This window comes from Equus asinus, chromosome 20 (assembly GCF_041296235.1).
Source record: "Equus asinus isolate D_3611 breed Donkey chromosome 20, EquAss-T2T_v2, whole genome shotgun sequence".
Taxonomy (NCBI): Eukaryota; Metazoa; Chordata; class Mammalia; order Perissodactyla; family Equidae; genus Equus; species Equus asinus.
The window spans coordinates 81,770,001-81,790,000 of NC_091809.1; the positions used below are offsets into that span (position 1 = coordinate 81,770,001).

At 56.3% G+C, this 20,000-nt stretch overlaps 1 long non-coding RNA gene across 2 annotated transcripts in view; it reads left to right on the top strand.

The window, feature by feature from the left end:
• The first annotated feature begins 18,976 nt into the window (after positions 1-18,976).
• Positions 18,977-20,000, top strand: part of LOC106840395 (uncharacterized) — a 12,526-nt gene continuing 11,502 nt past the window's right edge. Inside the window, exon 1 of one of the 2 annotated variants that reach the window (XR_011495818.1) lies at positions 18,977-20,000. This exon is cut by the window's right edge and continues 1,148 nt beyond it. This is a non-coding gene — a long non-coding RNA (uncharacterized lncRNA). The other variant, XR_001400379.3, reaches the window with a different exon arrangement.

A 20,000-nucleotide genomic window follows, 5' to 3' on the forward strand; every position in this document is an offset into this window, starting at 1 on the left:
AGGAAGGCTTTTGTGATGGACGGTCCTGAGTGTGACCCCAACTCTGCCGATCCCTCAATCCTGGACATGGACAGGGCGCTCGACCTCTCTGACCTCCGGTTTCATCGCTGTAAGTGCATAATAATTTTAGGCGATCACTAAACTGTTCGCTTGCGTCTGATCAGTGTTCTAGGCTTTCTCCTGGGGTGAGGCATTCAGGGTCTGGAAGAGTGCTGGGCTCTCTGAAAAGCTTCGGCGACCTGACGGGATTCAGAGGTGGAGGCAGGAAAACCAGGTGCCTGGGGACAAAGCTGGGCCGAGGCCTCAAGCCACAATGAGGACACTGATCTCAGGCCACCAGGGAAGGGCACAGGTAAGGCCCCTGGGGAAGCCTTTCTTGGGTATCCGCCACTACCACAAACCCTCCCCAAACGTAAATCTTGGATGTTCATGTAATTGCCCAAGCCTCAGTTTCCCCATCTGTACAGTAGAGAGAGGAACACTCTTGGTTTGGTGCCCAGCCCACCATCTCCGGGTGTCTTTCCTCTCTGGGGTTCAGTTTACATCTAGGACTTAGTGCCCTGGCCTCCAGGTTCCTTGAGGGCACGATTAAAATTTACTCACTTTTTAACCCATAGCAAGTGTGGGCCAGAGGCACATTAAAGACAAAGAATATTAATCTGCCATGCGTTGGAAGGGACCATGGTGGTCACCTGGCCCATCTGTCATGTGTGCCTTCTCGCACGCAGGTCAGGTATTCATGCTGTCACTTCAGCCGCCTCCCAGAGAGGCTGGGCGTCTTCCTCTAGGTCACAGAGTAAGGAATTGGTCAAGAGGTGCCTGGACCCCAGCTACTGTGTCTCCCTAAGGCTGTTTTTCTTTTTTTGCTTTACTCCACCGGGTGGCATTCGACTTCACGGTCTCTGACTTATTTACGTATTGGTGGAGAGGGGGTTGAGGCTGGGGGGCCTGCTTTCAGGACATCAAAGTCAACTGACCCTCCCTGTGCCCTCGGTGGGAGGTCTGGAGGAGCCTGCCCTGTCAGCATGTCCGCAGAGTCAAGCCCCCTCCAGAGGGGCAGGCATGTGGGGGCCGTGGGGGGTTGGGGGCTGGGTTGGGATCAAGTTGCCCTGAATGGAAACAAACTCCAACCCCAAACCAAACCCAAACAGAGATTCCAGGAGGAACTGGGTGTCCCAAGCCGCCCCAGGCTCGGCTGGGACAGGGAGGGGTCAAATGGTGAACCCAGGGCTCTAGGCTCCCCGAGGGACATGTAGTTCCCAGGCCTGTGCTGAGCAGCCCGCCCTCAGAGACCCAGGCAGATGGAATTTCTATCCCCTGAGCCAGCAGCCAGCAGTGGGGGAGAGCAGCTCCAGGCCTGTGTTTATATCTGCCAGACAAACATCCACAGGGGGCTTGCTGTCTCCCCACGGCCACCAGACAACCAGGCGCGCGAGGAGCCCAGGCCTGCACCACTGCTCAGCAACACAAATGTCGTGGGCACATTGAACTGATGGTAGCTGGCCTAATATAGGGTCCTTAGCACCTCCTAAGGCACTGGTTTAGGCACAAGCAATGCTCAGTTGGGGACCCTTGGCCAGCAGTCTGCCCTCATATTAGGACATCCTTCCAGCTTCCAAAGGAAATAGCAGCTGGAGGCAAACCAGGCCTTGATGCTCATGAGGGGGCAGAAGCACCTCAGGTCCATCTTCACAAGGGGGCAGATGCTTAATTTAAAGTCTGTGGGTCCCTGGTACAGGAGGAAAGAAATGGAGAGAACTAGCAAATGCTGAGTGCCTATATTTTTTTACAGATTGGCCCTGAGCTAACATCTGTTGACAATCTTCTTTTTTTTTCTTTTTCTTCTTCTCCCCAAAGCCCCCCAGTACATAGTTGTATATTCTAGTTGTGAGTGCCTCTGGTTGTGCTATGTGGGACGCGGCCTCAGCGTGGCCTGATGAACGCTGCCATGTCTGAGCCCAGGATCTGAACCGGCGAAACCCTGGTCCACCCAAGGGGAGCCGTGAACTCAACCACTCGGCCACGGGGCCGGCCCCTGAGCGCCTATCTGTTATTGGACCCTGGGCCAGCCCCTTTTTAAAATCCGTCCTCTCATCTAGTCCTGACCACTGCCTAGAGAGGGAAGGCTGAAGAGCTCCCCGACTTGGCAGACAAGGAAATGGGGACTCAGAGAGATGATGGGGTTGCCAGGGGTACAGGGGTCAGCGGGGCCACCAGGGGTCACACAGTTGGGGGGGTTCTCACAACGTCAGGCAGCCGAGGCTTCTGCCCTCTACCCTTCTGCCCCCCCACCAGCGCTGAGTTCCAGCCCTGGGGAGGCCTGGCTGCCACCTTCGTGCCCTGTGGCAGAGCCTGGGGATGTGCTGGAAGCTTTCTCTTATCCCACTTTGTATTCCCCCTGTGCCCAGGGTTTCTTAATGTGCCATGTACACTCCCTTTCTATCATTGTGAACTTGTTTTCTCCTTTTAATTTGATTAATCTTTGATTTTCGCTGGTCAGCAGGTACCTTCTGGGGTGGGCATAGCCGCCTGAGAACTCCTCCCGGCCTCACTGAGGGTGGGGCCCTGGCAGGTGGTTACCCACCTGGGATCTGGTCCCCAGGTTGGGTCAGCATGGATGCGTGACCCAGGCTGGCCCCAACACGTGTTCTCTTACTGAATTTGGGGTTTGGGGTTCAGAGTCAGCCCTGGCCCTCAGTCAGTCTCCAGGTGTGGCCGACATTGAGGGACAGATGGAGGAGGGCCGAGGGCCGTGTGTCCTCCCTCACGGGTCCAGGGAGCCAGCTGCAGAGAGAGGCGGGATAGGATGTGCCCAAGGGGCCCTGCCCCCTCACTCCTGGCTGCTTCCTAGCCCTCAGGAGACCAGGTCGGGCCTCCCCCAGCCAGGGGCCCGGGAACACCGGGCCTTAAGGTGAAGAACCCTTGCGGCCTAAGCTCCCCTGAGAGACCTACCAGAACAGCTGACTTTGGCAACTTGCAGCGGGAAGAGACCTCAGTCCTGCGGGGCCTCGCCCAGCTTTGTCCAGGGTTCTGAGACCTCCCCTCTTCAGAGGGCCATGATCAGCTGTCCTCCCACAAATTAAACCCGCCTTCTCTGGGCACCCCTCTGCCTTCAGGGCCTTGTTCCCTACACACACACACCTGTTCCCACTGCCCTGAGCCTATCCCTTTGTATCCACCCAGATGCACCCTCCTACTTCCCCCTGGAGCCCCCCACCCTTCCAGGGGGCTCCTCACTCCACCACCACCTCCACTCCCATCACCCTTGAAAGTCTCGGGTTTACAGGATACTTGCACCGCCCCGGGTTGGAAGTGTGACATTCCTTTCAATTCCCCAGGTGTTTTGATGCCCTCCCCTCTAGTGCCTGGGGCCCCTCACCCTAGCCAGTCCTCCCATCCTTCCTCCTCACGGATGTCACCAATTCCCTGTCCTGTGTCCTTGGTGGGGCAGGCTGAGAGGACACCCTGGCCCACTCCCTGTCCAGGGCCGGGAGCCTGTGCAGCTGGGGTGGTGAGAGCGCTGTGGTTTGGGAGGCAGGGGGGGTGCTGGGACCCACATGCGCCCTGGGGCTGTGTCTGTCCTCTCTGGGCCTCTGCTCCGGCACAGGTAGATTTCAGTTCCGGACGCCTCTGCCTGTAACCTGCAGAGACGAGGCCGAGGGACTTCTGAAGAGACCCCTCCATGCCCGTGACCCTTGGGTAGCCAGGCTGACTGGTCAAAGCTGCCCAGAGGGAGCCCAGGTCCTGTGCTGGTCAGACCGGCCCTGGCCAGCCGGCCCTGCCCTCTCTTAGTGCACTCAGCCCTGCTTCTTGCCTTAGGTCTCTGGGGGCCACCCCTCCCTCCCGTCTGCCTTTGCTGCACCCAGCGGGCTGACTGTGAGACTCTCCCTCCCTGACAGCTTCGAAGCCACCCCTCCTCCCCATCCCACCCCAGCTCAGACCTCGAAGCTACTGTGGGCCGTGGCAGCTGTGGTCCCTCACCTCCCTCCCTGGTCAGACCTTCACCCTCCCCTGATTCCCTGGGGGCTTGCTGTGTCGCCCAAAGATTGTGATTCCCCACAGTGCTTCCAACCAAAAGAAGGGAACATTCCACACTGAGCGGGTCCTGAGATCCAGAGCCCCCGGGCCCCCCGATGACTGAGGGACTGAGGACAGGGAGGGTCTTGAGGCCTGTTGTGGGTCGAATTGTGTCCCCCGCTCCCAACAATACATGTTGAAATCCTAACCCCAGGTACCTGTGAATGTGACCGCATTTGGAAATGGGGTCTTGGCAGATGTAATTAGTTAAGATGAGGTCTTACTGGAGTAGGGTGCCCCCCCAAATCCAGTGTGACTGGTGTCCCTATAAGAAGAAGGGACACAGACGCGGACACACAGGGAGAAGGCCCTGTGACAGGCGAGGCAGAGCCTGGAGGGACGCAGCCACAAGCCAGGGAAGGCCAAGGATTGCCCGCCACCACCAGGAGCTAGAAAGAGGCAAGGAAGGCTGCTTTTCTAGAACCTCCGGAGAGCAGGCCCTGCCGATACTTTGATCTCGGACTTCTGGCCTCCAGAACTGCGAGGGAACAAACCGCTGTTGTTTTAACCACCCAGTTGTGGCGCTCCGCTGTGGCAGCCCGAGCAAAACCGGACGGGCCTCTGGACGGACTGTGTGGACTTGGCGCAGCTTTCCGCCCAGCCCGAGGGCTCTGTGCGGGGGGAATCGCATCCTGAGCTCCCCAGCTCACAGCTCTTCTATGGCTCCCTGTGGCCTCGGCATCCACAACCTTTCATCTCTGGTGCCACCAACTTCTCCAGCATCCTCTCCCACTGCTCCCTGCCTCCTTCTTTCTGGTTTGCCTCCTCTAAATGATGGTTCTGGTGCTCCCCTCCATGTCTTTGCTCATGCTGTGCCAGAAAACCTCTTCACCCTGTTCTCTTCTCCTCATTCTTTCAAACCTCCCTCGGATGGTCATCTCTTCCAGGAATAATAGCAAACATTGATTGAATCCTCCTGAGGGCCAGGCACTATGCTCAGTGTTTCATCCAATCCTCTGTCCTCAGCCCCATTTTACAGATGGGGGATCAAAGACCCAGCTAGCCCACGGTCGTGAGGGGCGTTGGCGGCGTCAGGCCCTGGCCTGTGTGGCAGAAGTGTGCTCTGCTGCTGCCCTGTGACACTGCCACCCCTGCCCGGGGAGCCCTCGCCTCCCCCCAGCCATCGGCCCCTCCAGGCCTCCAGCTGCTGCATGTTTCAGGATAACACATTATGCTCTAACAAGAGGTGGCATCAAATGGGGGCCAAAGAGTTCTGCACAGCCGTTTCATGCAAAATAATTCCAAGGCATCCATCTTCCTACCACGTGGAGCACATGGAGTCAGAAGGACCCAGGAGCCAGACCCCAGCCTGGCTCTCACAAATAAATAACCGAGGCGCAGGTGACATCGCGGCAAGCAGGCGGCTGCTGCGTAAATCAGGGCTTTTATGGGGCAAGCAGCCTGTCAGGACCCCGACCCCCTGCCTGGCCTCTGAAAGAGAACACCAGCAGACACCCGTGTGATCAAGCCGGGACCACTCACCACCATGCCCACCCAGGGTTCCCTGCCAGGCCCTTGGCCCCACCTGGCAGCCCCCCAGGTTCACCGAGAGCCAGCTGGCAGCACACACACCCGCCCCTGATTTTCTCACTCGGTCATTCGTTCACTTTGTATTTGGTGTGTATTAAGCACTTAGTAAAAATTTCTTGAATGAATAAATTTGCTCCCTTGTTTCCTCCTTCCAATTTTCCCCACCTCCCTCTGTCTTGGTAGCACTGAGGTCACTCCTTCGAAATGCAAAGCCCTCGCGGGGCGCCTGACTGGCTGAGCCTGAGTCCCATGCCTGATTGGCTGAGCCTGAGTCCCATGCCATAGACTAGACGAAGGGAGGTGAGTTGACCGGTGAGGGATCAGGCAGAGACCTAGGGCCCTGCCCCCTGCCAAAACTGTTCAGGGGAGGAGGCCCCCACAGGAAGGGGGTCTGCAGGTGGGCAGCAAAACAACAGATGCTCCCCACATGCCCCTGAAACACCGTACTGCCTGCACCTCTGAGCAGGATCCCTTCTGTTTGTGCCTCGCTGTCCTTCCACCAGTTCTGGGAAGACGCCCTTCTCCTAAGGGCTCAAGGTTTGCTGGCCAGTCCAGTGGCTCCACTACCCAAAGCCCACCTGCATGTCACCTGTCTGAACCCAGCATTTGGCAGTCAGTGGATGTTCCACAAATAGCAGTTGTCACTACCCGACATTTTCTATCACAATAGTCCTCACAGTTCTTTTTTTCATTCATCCATTCACTTAAAAAATTGTTTTAAAGTACACAAAACATAAAAGTGACCACTAGTGACATATTTAGTACATTCACAATGCTGTGCAACCATCACCACCATCTAGCTCCAGAACGTTTTCACCACTGCAAAAGGAAACCATGTCCCCATCAAGCAGACACTCCCCACTCCCCCTGCCCCCAGCCCCCGGCAACCACAGATCTCCTCACAGCTTTTTAATGATGATGCTGATATAGTGAAGGTAAACGCATTGTCCTCAACTCACCGATGAGGTAACTGAGGGATATTTCACACACACACGCACACACACACGCATGCACACACACGCACACAGCTGGTGCAGCCGGACCCCCCAGCCCAGAGCCCAGTGCCCCCACTCTCACAGAGCAGCACTTCAGAGTGGTGTGTCCCGGGTCCCGTGCAGCCTGAAGTCGACGCCCCCTCAGAAGACTCCGGGCTTCTTTCCTTGGGAGCCGAGAAACAAAAGACGGTGCTGGGAGTTCAGAGCTCAGTAAATCTAGGCCCCTGATGACGGGCCGAGAAGCCCTCAGGTGGGGGTGTAGGGTGGGGAAGGTGGCAGAGAGGGGTCCGGGTGTCTGCTGCACCCCTGTTGGTCTTGGCTCTAGAGCAGAAGTTCACACGTTCTCCGGCGCTGGCCCCCAGGGTCTGATCATCCACACCCCACCCAGCCCCCTCCAGCCCACACCACTAGGCTCTCGCAGACACTGTGTCCTCTCTCCAGACCCCCTTCTCTCCCCCAAATCTCTCCAGACTGTAGCTCCTATTCACCCTTCAAAACCCACTTGGTGTCACCTCTGCCACTGAGGTGACCATGGTCCCAGGGCAGTGGTCTCAGCATGGTGTCATCAGCAGCAGAATGTCCAGGGCGTGGAGCCGGGGCCTCTGGGCGGCCACGAATCTCCACAGGTGAGTGAGTTGCAGCCAGGGCTGGAAACCGTCCCATTAAGGGCCCTTCTCTGAGCTTCTCCAGCAGAGCTCCCTCCTCCCCCTTTGGGGACTGCCCCCTCACTGTGCTGAGAGCTCCTTGAGATGAGAGTCTGCAGGGTGTCCTGGTGAAGAGCCCAAGACGTTTTTTTTTCAAACAGCTTTATTGAGATGTAATTCACATACCACACAATTCACCCAAAGTGTACAACTCAAAGATTTTTTTTTGTATATTTCATTATCGATTTTTCAAATTGCGGTAAAAAATATGTAACACAAGGTTTGCCACTTTAACCATTTTGAGCGTACAGTTCGGTGACGTTAAGGACATTCACCATGTTGTGCAACTGTAAGAGGCCAAGACTTGGACTTCAGAGAGACCCGGGTTCTCTCCTGGCTCTCCCACGCCATAGCCGTGTGGCCTCCTCTCTGAGGCCCTACTCACCCATCTAGAAATTGGGGACTCTAGGGGTCACTTCGCGTAGTCATTGTGAGGATTAAATGAGGCAATGAGGGTAAAACTCCTGGCAGGCTGTGTGTATGCCCCTGCTATGTGGTGTCATCACCCCTGTGCTGTGTGTCCACAGGCAAGTCCCTGGCCCTCTCTGGCCTCAGTCTCCGCTTTAACAAGGCAGAGTTTGGATTGCATGAGCCTGAGGGCCTGGGAGCTCTGACACTCAGCCCTCACTAGTCTGCCCCATCAGAAGTCCTGCCTTCACCGTGATGGAAGCCCCAGGGCTCACGCCCCCTCCTCTGAGAACATCGCCCCACATCCCAGTGGCCTTGGCAACCGTGATGGACCATGCGATGTGGCCATAGGTGATGGGACCTGGGAGGACATGTGATCAAGGGAATTTGGCCCTGGGCCCCTGGCATGCTACTGTTGTGGTCGCTGGTGCTGGAGCTGGGAGGTGAGATGTGCAAGATAGATACGGGGTTCAAGCCTGGCTTGGCGGGGTGGCAGTCAGGGGACACCCAGTTGAAACAGGTGGCAGGGCCAGGTCCTGACGCACCAGTAAAGGAGCTAGGACTTTATCCCCCAGAGGTGGGAGCCCATTGTTCTCAGAGCGCTGAAACCAGGCTGGGCCCCACCGCGGAGCCCCAGAGAGCTAAGCTTAGGCAGCGGGGCTTGGCAGAGGGGAGAGGGAACAGATCAGGGTCCCCAGGCCGTGTGGTGTTGGGCCAGCCTGGACCCCATGCAGAGCTTCAGTTTCCCTCTGGCGGTGGGGCTGCCCTCGGGGGTGCCCTGACGTGGGGTGGGAGATCAGGGCTGAAGCTGGGAGCCCTGGGGGGGTGCTAATGAGAAACTCTCCCCTGCTGGACCTGTTCCTGTCTGTGCAAACAGAGCTGATCTCCGGGAACCAGAGGGATGCGTTCCAGGTGTGCAGATGGGGTGCCCCAGGACAGGGCAGGGGGCCGGAAACCCCAGGGTCTCCTGGGGAAGCCAGGGGACTGCAGCCCCTCCAGGGCCAGCAGAGGCCTCCCCTTCCATCTTCAGAGCTGCAGAAAACACCCCATTCTCCCAGCCGGCTGGGCAGGCCTCATGTGTTGCCAGCCTGAGGGCCAAGAGCCTGTGTGGCTCCCAGAGACGGCACTGGGCTGGCTCTGTGCTGGGCGGGCCCGTCCGTTCTGAGGGCTGGAGGCCCAGCCTGCCCAGGAGGCTATGTTGGCAGAATGCAGGATGATCAAGTGGTTAGAAAGGAACTCAGCGCCAGCATTTGCTAACTGTGACCTGAGCCAGCGACTTAACCTCTTTGGGTCTCCCTTTCCACATCTGTAAACCGGGAATAAAACTCCTAACCTCAATGGAGCCATTGACACTCCCATGGGATGATGTGTGTATGCCATTCAGCAGTGGGCCAGGCTGGGTCTGTGCTCTCAAATCGGCACCCAGACGGGGCCTCTGGAATCGGGGGTGTGGACGTGGGCGGCTGGAAGCGAGGGGGGCTGGAGAGATGTGTGGGAGAGGAAGGGGGGCCCAGGAAGTCATGGGAGAAGGTGCCCCCATTTGGGTGAGGGGTCTCGCACCTCCTGACCCCCCTTCTGTTCCAGCTCCTCAGCTTCCCTCCCACACCCCCTTCCTGTGGGGGCGGGAGCGTGTTTGGACTGTTCCCAGCAGCCGCCAGGCGCCTAGGGGCAGGGAGACAGCCCCCGGCTCCAGGAGCAGATGCCAGCTCCATCACCTGCCCTCTGTGTGGTCTTGGGCCTCAGTTTTGGAGCCTCAGTTTCTCCCGCTGTCAAACAAGGCTAATGCACCTGCTTAATTGAGATGGGAATGAAATCGGATGAGGTTTTCAGGGGGTCAAGTGTGAGATTAAAGAGCTGGGTGGGCAGGTCTCAGACACCATCGCTGCGTAGAGGAGGACACTGGGCTTCAGAAAGGGACAGTGATGTGCCACCGCCACAAAATGAGTGGAACAAGGCCCGGGTTGGACGCTGAGCTCAGCCCTACAGCCCACCCCACCCGCCGCTGCCTCCTGGAGATGAGCGCAAGCGTGGCGCCATCTCACATGACGCCTCACCTTTCAGAGGGGTCATCTGCGGACTGGCTGACAGTGCCCAGCAGAGCAGCAGTAGTACTTGGGGCCACCCTGCCAGGCCTCCCCTCTCCCAGCCAAGCCACACAGCTCTGCCACGGGGCCACCAGTGCCTGAATCAGCTGGGAACTCCAGAATTAGCAGGGACTCCATCACGGCCCCATTTCCTCAGGCTGGGTCCCAGCGAGCTCTGTGAGGGCCCATCTCCCTCCTTGCCCAGAGGAAGGTCAGGTTGTGTTTCTGAGAGCGAAGGAGAGACAGTGATGGGCCCACAATGCTTCTGCCGTCTCAGCTTCTGAACTGGTTCCAGGGCTCCCTTCTGTCTCCCATGGCCCCAGGGAGCCTGCAAGCCTCTGTGGTGCCTTTGTGAATGTCAGAGAAAGGTGCCCTGTTAGGGCAGATGCAGCCCCATGCCAAGATTTCACCACCTACTCAGCCCCCCAGACGGTGCCCTTGTGCAGTGAACACCAAGCACAACTGGGCCCTGCCCAGCCTCCTCTGCTCTCCTTTCCCACGTGGGCCTCACTCTATCCTTGGGGCTCCCCCAGAATAGCTGGCAAGCGCACCCTCTCAGTCGCCTTTTCTTCCTCCCCAGGACCAGCCCAGAGGTCCCTCTTGTGTCAGGATGTCCCATGGGACCCGGGCAAGGGGAAGGATCATGCCCAAGTTTATGGATCTTCTGGAATTCTCCAGCTTAACTCCTGGCTACGGCTTCAGACTCTGACCCTGAAGGAGCACCAGAGCGCCCTCTCTTCCCATGATGGGGCTCAGCAGCCCTTACCACCAGTGGTCTCTTCTTTGAAGGCCTCTATATTCCTGATGGACACAGCACAGGCTGGCCACACCAGCTGCCATACAGATCTGGTCCTGTAACTCCCCACTGGGAATCCTTTCTCTGCTCCCCATCACCCACAGAACAAAGTCAGAGCTCCTTACACAGCCCCCGAGACCCTCCTGGCCCAACCCTGTCTTCCCCTCCAGGCCCAGCCCGAGGCCGTCCCCTACTCCCCTCTGGGCTCCAGACAGACGGAATCCTTCAGTTCCCGGAAGGCACCAGGTGCCTTCAAGCTCTGAGGGTGCTTGCCCCGCAGTGCTCCCCTGCCCTAGAAACGAGCAGAAGCCTGTCACAGGGCACAGCCCCCAGCAGTTCACATGGCATGTTCACAACCATCGGCTCATGTGACTGTCAGGATCGCCCTGCGACAGGTAGGGCAGGGCGTTAGGTCCTTGGCATCCTGTAGCGTGCTCTCTGACAGACGCTGGATGAAGGAAGGACGGATGCAAGGGTGGACGCGGGAATGGATGGGTGGCCTGACGGGTCAGCAGGGACTAGATCTGAACACAGAGCAGGAAAAATCTGCAATGTGATAGAAACTGTGCAGCCCAGCGGGGGTGCCCCCTGAAGGGAGCTCTAGTCTGTGCAGTTGGGTGGCCCGGGGGTGAGTAGGGAGGCAGCCAGGGATCTCTGGGGACCTAGAAGGGGAGGAAGGGCCTCCGTGAGGGAGTATGGCATGACGGGAGGCAGGCGGCTGCTGCAGAGACCCCCTTTCTCCTTCTGGCTAGTCAGGCACCCCCCAGGGTCGGTGAACCTGGCAACCCCCCCAAGCCACCCCAGTCAAATGCTGAAGGGCCTCGCTCTGCCCCAGCTGCTCACACCCAGCTCTGGGGGCCTTTCCCAGGAGTGCTTGGGCTGTAGGTGAGGTATACGGGGACCAGGTGGAGCCCCCAACACCAGGCAGCCTACCCTGGGGGCGAAGGCCTGGAATCTTCCATCATGTGCACCTGCGACTTAGATTTCTCAGTCCTCGCAACTCCCACAGGGGGCATGAACCAGGGCTTAGGGGGGCAAGGGGGGACAGTGTGAAAACCATTAACAAAGAATGCAAGCAAGTCCAAGGGAGACACAGCCCAGAGGGGTGCGGCACCTGCTGGAGGATAAGGGTGGGGAGGTGAAGAAGGATGGAGAGCCAGAGGGCAGGGGGGCTCTCATTCACCACCACCCCCCCCCCCCGCCACGTTCCTTCCCCAGATTGGATGGGAACCAGCGCATCTGTGTGTCCATGTGTGTCTGCATATGTCCGTGTGTGTCCATGCGTGCCTGGGTGTTTGTATGTGTCTGTGTGTGTCCGTAGGTGTCCGTGTGTGTCCACGGGTGTCTGGGTGTCCGCATCAATCGAGCCTGCCTCATAGGGTTGTTGTGAGGCTTAAACAAGTTAACACTCATACAAGGTGCGGCGCAGTGCCGGCACTTCCCGACTTCTCCACAAATATTCATGGCTACTGTGAAGGGGGGAGTGCAGGGTTAAGAGCTCGCTTGGAATCAGGCTGCTTGGTCATGGCCCGGCTCCTATGATCACCACCTAAGCGCCAGCTGTGGTCAGCGCTGTGGGTTGCTGTGGGTCCGCGTCCGCCAGTTTGGTCCTCAGAGGTAACACGTCTATATCCTGCATACTGTGCTCACCTCTCCCGGTCTCCCGTTGCAGCAAACCTTTGCCCTCAAGACCCTCCACTCTCAACAGACAGGAGCCTCTTTGCCTCACAGGGAGCATGCCCTGAATTCCTGTTGCCCAGACTCACCTACATTTGTTCCCATTCTCACTCCTGTCCTCCTCCTGTGTCCCATCCCTGGGCTCCCTGTCCCCCTCTACCCTCCGGCCGGCCCGTCTCCACCCAGCACCTCACCCCCTTCCATCCTCATGGGAACTCATTCAAGTTGCTCCCCCTCTTCCACCTGCTCCAGCCCCTTCCCCTCAGCAGCCGCTTGCACACCTCCACCCGGAGCCTCAGGCCTAGCTCACCAACCCTCACCGCCCCTGACGACCACTGGTTGCTCCTCCCCAGACACCGGTTCCCCTGGCTCCCTCCCATCTCTTGGGCCCCAGGAGCCACCACTTCTTCTTTTTTTTTTTTTTTTATGTTTTTTTTTTTTATTGAGTTAATGATAGGTTACAATCTTGTGAGATTTCAGTTGTACATTAATGTTTGTCAGTCATGTTGTAGGTGCACCACTTCACCCTTTGTGCCCACCCCCCACCCCACCTTTCCCCTGGTATCCACTAAACTGTTCTTGGTCCATAGTTTTAAATTCCTCATATGAGTGGAGTCATACACAGATTATCTTTCTTTTGCTGGCTTATTTCACTTAACATAATTCCCTCAAGGTCCATCCATGTTATTGCAAATGGAATGATTTTGTTCTGTTTTGCAGCTGAGTAGTATTCCATTGTATATATGTACCACATCTTCTTTATCCATTCGTCTGTTGCTGGGCACTTAGGTTGCTTCCATGTCTTGGCTATTGTAAATAATACTGCAATGAACACTGGGGTGCATAGGGCTTTTGGGATTGCTGACTTCAAGCTCTTTGGATAGATACCCAGTAGTGGGATGGCTGGATCGTATGGTAGTTCTATTTTTAATTTTTTGAGGAATCTCCATACTGTTTTCCATAGTGGCTGCACCAGTTTGCATTCCCACCAGCAGTGTATGAGGGTTCCTTTTTCTCCACAACCTTTCCAACATTTGTTACTATTAGTTTTAGATATTTTTGTCATTCTAATGGGTGTAAGGTGATATCTTAGTGTAGTTTTGATTTGCATTTCCCTGATGATTAGTGATGATGAGCATCTTTTCGTGTGCCTATTGGCCATCCGTATATCTTCTTTGGAGAAATGTCTGTTCATGTCTCCAGCCCATTTTTTGATTGGGTTGTTTGATTTTTTGTTGTTGAGTTGTGAGAGTTCTTTATATATTATGGATATTAAGCCTTTGTCAGATATATGACTTGCAAATATTTTTTCCCACTTAGTGGGTTGTTTTTTTGTTTCAATCCTGTTTTCATTTGCCTTGAAGAAGCTCTTTAGTCTGATGAAGTCCCATTTGTTTATTCTTTCTATTGTTTCCCTTCTCTGAGAAGGCATGGTGTCCGAAAAGATCCCTTTAATACTGATGTCAAAGAGTGTACCGCCTACATTTTCTTCCAGAAGCCTTATGGTTTCAGGTCTCACCTTTAGGTCTTTGATCCATTTTGAGTTTATTTTGGTGAATGGTGAAAAAGAATGGTCAATTTTCATTCTTTTACAGGTGGCTTTCCAGTTTTCCCCAGCACCATTTGTTGAAAAGACTTTCTTTTCTCCATTGTATGCCCTCAGCTCCTTTGTCAAAGATAAGCTGTCCATAGATGTGTGGTTTTATTTCTGGGCTTTCAATTCTGTTCCATTGATCTGTGCACCTGTTTTTGTACCAGTACCATGCTGTTTTGATTACTGTAGCTTTGTAGTATGTTTTGAAGTCAGGGATTGTGATGCCTCCCGTTTTGTTCTTTTTTCTCAGGATTGCTTTAGCAATTCGGGGTCTTTTGTTGCCCCATATGAATTTTAGGATTCTTTGTTCTATTTCTGTAAAGAATGTCATTGGGATTCTGATTGGGATGGCATTGAATCTGTAGATTGCTTTAGGTAGAACGGACATTTTAACTATGTTTATTCTTCCAATCCATGTACATGGAACGTCTTTCCATCTCCTTATGTCGTCATCCAATTCTCTCAGAAAGGCCTTGTAATTTTCATTATATAGGTCCTTCACTTCCTTAGTTAAATTTACCCCAAGGTATTTTATTCTTTTTGTTGCAATTGTGAATGGTATTGTATTCTTCAGTTCTTTTCCTGTTAGTTCGTTATTGGAGTATAGAAATGCTACTGATTTATGCAAATTGATTTTGTACCCTGCAACTTTGCTGTAGTTGTTGATTACTTCTAAGAGTTTTCCAATGGATTCTTTGGGGTTTTCTATATATAAGATCATGTCGTCTGCAAACACCGAGAGTTTCACTTCTTCCCTCCCTATTTGGATTCCTTTTATTCCTTTTTCTTGTCTGATTGCTCTGGCCAGGACCTCCAGTACTATGTTAAATAAGAGTGGTGATAGAGGGCATCCTTGTCTTGTTCCTGTTTTCAGGGGGATGGTGTGCCAGGAGCCACCACTTGTGCCCAGAATTGTCAGTATCCCCCCTCCATGCTCCACCAGTCGCTGCTCTCACCCTTCCGGCTCCAGCCTCTTCTCCCTCATGGTCCAGCTGCCAGGGGCCAACGCCCCACATCACTGTCCGCAGCCAGGCCCTCTCTCCTGGGCTCCACTCACCTGCATCTGGCAGCCCCGGGCACAGCTGCTCCGGGGCGGACAGGGCTGGAGCCTGGGACACACTGGTTCACACCCAAGTCTCCGCAGGCCTTCGTGGTATGTGCCGCGTCTCTGCTGCATCTTCAGCAGGTGTCCATCTTGCCCATCTTACGTCCCTCCCAGGAGGGGGGCTCAGTCCCTCATGCCAAGAGAATCCTCGTCTCTGTCTGGAAGAAAGTCCTCCTCCGGAGCCGCCCCTTGCCCAGCAGAGACCGGGTGGCAGAGCCACCGGGGATGGGGTGGGCTGGAAAGGCTGTTACACCTCATCCAAGCTGGGTGGCCTTGGGCAAATCCCTTCTACTCTCTGACCTCAGTTTCCTTACCTGTTGACAGGGACACACCACCGACCTCACTGTGGGGACAACGTTTGGCCTGGGGCCTGGAACAGAGTGAGCACTCAATGACCGGGCAGATGGCGGGACTCCAAAACAGCTGGCCAGAGGGCAGCTGTGGCCTGGGCCGGGGCCATGAGCTGCTTCCTGCCATGTGCATCCCAGGGCTGCTGTGCCGACATCCAGGATCTGATCCTGGTTTAGGAAGGTCAAAGGCCACCTCTCTGTACAATCTTGAGTCTTCTGTTCCCACCTTGAAAGTCCTTTTCATGCCAAGGGTGAAGAGAAGGTACCAGATAAAATGAAGGAACCCTATCCCTTCATTCAACAAATTTTCCCTGTCGTGTGCTGCTCGCTTGCGCTGTGCTGGGGGCTGACACAGAGATCCAGCAGACCCACCCTCCCGAGGGAAGCTGCTGGCGAGGTGTGGAGAAGCACATGTAGACAGAAGAATGGCCCTGCGGGTGGTCACAGCTGGGACCAGCAGGAAGCCTGGGGGCCCAGGCTCGGAGATTCCAGAGAAGCCGGCACAGACTCACAAATCCCAAGATGTAGGGAACTGCAGAACCCAGATCCAAAATATCCGAGGCTTTCTGAGCACCAGGAGGCGGCGATGGGATGTGCTCCCACTGAAGGGACCAGCTGGGCGCAGTGAGAGGGAAGTGTGGGTGACGCCATGAAATCCATCTGTCCTGGGGGAGTCACAGCTTCTCCCTCCTCCCGGTCAGCAGGGGAAGGAGCGTGGGTTTGACAGAGAACGAGGGCAAGGTTGTTGTCGTGGGCAGGCCCTGCATCTCGTCAGTGAATCCCTTACCAGACCAGAGAGGGTCTCAGAGCTGGATCAGACACAGGTCAACACTTTCACGTACGTAAGGTTGATCTTCACAAAGCAGGGTGGGGAGTGGGCTTCGTTTGGGGTGCCGTGCAGTGAGCTCAGGCCAGGAGAGCCCTGACTCTGCCGTGAACTATCTGTGTGACCCTGGGTAAGTCACTCTCCCTCTCTGGACCATACCTTTTTCATCTGTAAAATGGGAGTATGAATTTCCACCTCCAGGGCTGTGCTGGGGATCAACAGAGACTGAGCGTAGGGACGCTCTGGCACAGGGCTATGCACAGAGAGTGGATTCAGCAAACATCATTTTTCTTCCTTTGCTCTCAGAGAGCTGGGCCACATCCAGGACATGGTGCCCTGGAGAGTGATGGTAGCCTAAGCAGGGGGCTGGGGAGGGCAGTGATGTGTTTCAGGGACCCCAGGACTGAAGAAAACCGCTCCTGGGACAAAGCCTGCTTCTTCCTCCCTGTGTAGCATACAGGTACCCGTCTGCTTGCCTCATCACAGAATTCCTGTGAGCCGGCTGGCCAGGGCCCCATTTCACCCAGGAAGACCAAGGCCCCAAGGCAGGGAGGCATCTGCCCAGGTTCACAGCGCTGGTCGGTGGCTGAGGCGGAACTCGGGGGACCTATGGAATTCCATGGCTTCACATCCCTTTCACTGACCACAGTGCCCATCCTCCACAGGGTGGTCCTCGAGTGCTGCGTGCTGACCCTTGTTGCAGCGGCCTTGGCAGCCCACAAAGCCTGAACATCCTAGGAGGCAGCCTTCCTTGCAGCCTCAAATCCCCCATCAGAGCCCCCATATTTGGGTAAAACATGTGTCCTGAGGCGCTTGTGCTAAGAGGGGCAGAAAGACAAGAATTACAGGCATGCGGTGTCCTCAGGCTCCCAGAACAGCAGAGAAGGAAGGAGCCCAGGGCTCAGCGAGGGGCAGGGAGTCCAGAAGGGGTGAGGCACCTGCCCGGGGCCACACGAGGTTGGGCTCGGTCAGGCAGCCAGCGCAGCCCCTCTTCCCAGCCCAGCGGCCCCCTTGTGCCCCTGCCTCCAGCCCCCTACTCACACGTATGGTCCCACAAGGAGCCAGTTTGGAGTAGCAGGGACAGCCCCTCAGCTGGGACAGAGAGTGGGGGCTGGGAACATCCCCCCAACCCGGTCCCCCTCCGAATGGGTGCCGCGGGCCGCAGCGGATTAATGGTGCGGAGGCCACTCATTTCCTCTGGCCGGGAGACGGGCGCCTCCACACAGCCCCCCATTGTTGGGACCCTTATCTCGGGCAGTTCCGCTGCCCCATCCGGAGCAGGCAGCTGGGCCCCCATGCCCCCGGCCTCACCTTTCTTTGCATCTTGGAGGCTGGAGAGCTTGGCAGGGCTGGGGTCACACGGGCCTTGATCCGTTCACCCACCCACAGGAAGCCTGCACTTTCCCCGAGGGCGAGAGCGAGGGGCTGCCATGGAGAGCGGTGGGTTCCACTGGGTTTCAGGAGGCGGGGCCTGGAGGGGTTGAGGAGGTACTGGAAGGGGTGGGAGGTGGTGGAGGAGGGGAGCCCAGGTGGGACAGGACAGGGCTGAGCAGGCCGCCATATTCCTCTGCTTCGAACATCCCTTGGAGGAGGGCATGCAGCCCCTGCCCATGCCGGCCCCCATGGCTGAGTGCACTCCTCAAGGCGCAGACACCGACTTCAAGATGCAGCGCAGGCATCACATAACTCCTCCAGGAAGCCTCCTCTGACCCCACCCCTGGCCCCAGCTAGTTGGGGCCCCCCCCACCTAGACTCAGTACCCTCCAGCCCCTCTGCCTCCCCCAGTGCCCCCTCAGAGTGCTGGGCACCCTGTGTGGACGCAGTCTAGCCCCCCACTAGACTGGACGTACTTTGATGGTGGAGACCCCTGTGTCTCCAGGACTTGCCCCACCCCTACCCTCTCCAGCCTGTAAAGGAGTTGGACCCACTAAAGCTGGCTCCACCCCAGCCCCCTCCCCAGCCTACAGGCACTCTAGGTCCCCTCCTCCACAGACCTGCCTTTCCCATTAGCCCACCTACCCCCCCCCCCGCCCATGCTTTTGGTCGAGTGTGCCCCTCCACCTGGCCTACCCTTTCCACATCTCCCCCTGGCAAAATCCCAGCCCCTCATTAAGACTGCTCAGGTGCCACCCCTCCTTGGAGCCCCCTGAGCCCACCACCTATGCGGGAGACTTGAGGAAATGCCTGTCTCCCTTCTGGACCAGAGCAGTTCCATTCAATAAGTTGTTTGATAAAAAGAGTCTACAGCTAAAAATAGTTTAAAACTAGCTTTGTCCATCCTAACTCTTAACAGAGGAAGACACAGCTCCGCTGATGTTTCATGAGAAGTCGAGAAAATAGCAGATTTTCATTTTAAACAGAGGCTTTCAGTGTCTTCAGCCCAAGAAGTGATTTAATGGAGGTAATTTAGGCGTTGTGAGAGGGTGAGGACACAGAGATATTGTGGGACAAAGGAGTCTACCCCTTTATAGCTCTTTATATCCTTCCCTGAAGGTAGCTTTCGAAAAGGCTTGGCTTTCCAAAAGCTCTCACTCTGTCACACAATCCACTGACACCTCGAACTCGGCGCTTAGAATTGTAGAGATCTTAGGAGGACTCAGGGAGTCCTGGGCAGGCCCCTCAGCGTCTCAGGGCATCTAAGAGCAGCATCTAAGAGACCAGGGACCTCACCTGGCTCTCGGCAGGGGTGCTGCAGGCAGAGGGCCCTGAGGGATGACGACCCAGTGGCCTTGAGCAAGCCTCTCTTCTTCTCTCCTCTCTCCCCTCCCCTCCTTTGGGTCCCCCCACTGCACCTGCTCCTCTGGCCGCTCAGCCTCAGTGAGCTTTACAGGACTCCGCCAGAACCACTGCCATCCCAATCTGGCAGGAGAGTCGGCTCACACAGCGCTCCCCCTACCCCCCATCCCGGCCCGCAGCTCCACCTCTGCCAACAGCCACCACTTCTCAGTCCCTCAGCTGGGGTCTGTGTGTGAGACCTCCTGCCTGGCTTTGCCCTACTTCCCAGGATGCCCTCGTGACCTCCCCCGTCCTATGCGGGTTGGTAGGACAGCAGCAGCCCCTGTGGGGCTCCAGGCCTGACCCATCCCCAGCCTCTCCCTTCCTGGTTGCAGGAAGTCTGGAGCCCTGCAGACTCCCAGGAAGGTTGCTGGCCTGGGCTGGCCAGCTGGAGAGGCCTGGACCTGCCAGGGCCTCTCTCAGGTGAGACACTGGGAGAATCGAGGCCCGCAACACCAAGCTTCCATGTGCTGGAGCCAGGCGAGCCAGGAGGAATCTTAGCGGTCATCTGAGTCATTAGAGGGGAAAAGGTCCCCGAGAGGGCTGTGCCTTGCCCAAGGACACACAGCAAATTTGAGGACACACAGTGGACAGCTCTGTAAAAGATGTAGCTTTCACATCTGTCCTCCTTGGAGGGCTGTGAGAGGGGCAAGGATTATGAGCTCCTTTTCACAAAGAGGGAACTGAGGTTCAGAGAGAGGCGGTGACTAGCCCAAAGACACACAGTCACGCAGGCTGTATGTGAACCCAGGTGTGTCTCCCTCCTTATTCTAAAGTCTTTCCCAGTTCCCATTCTCTCGCTCAGTGATTGCCAGTCAATCAGCAAACTTTCCCTAAGCACCTAGCCTGGTGTAAAGGACCCAGGGAGGAAGTGGCCACATTCTCTGCCCTCAAGGGGCTCCCTGTCTAGAGTTGCCAAGGAACAAGTGCACGTGATGGAGAGAAATACGAAGGAGGGAGGAGACTGAGGGGACTCTGGGCTAGAGCAGTCAAAGAAGACTTCCTGCAGGAGGTGGCATTTCCACAATTGTTTGACTGAGAGAACTAGAGAAGGAGTCCATAAGGTGTGGCTGGGAGAG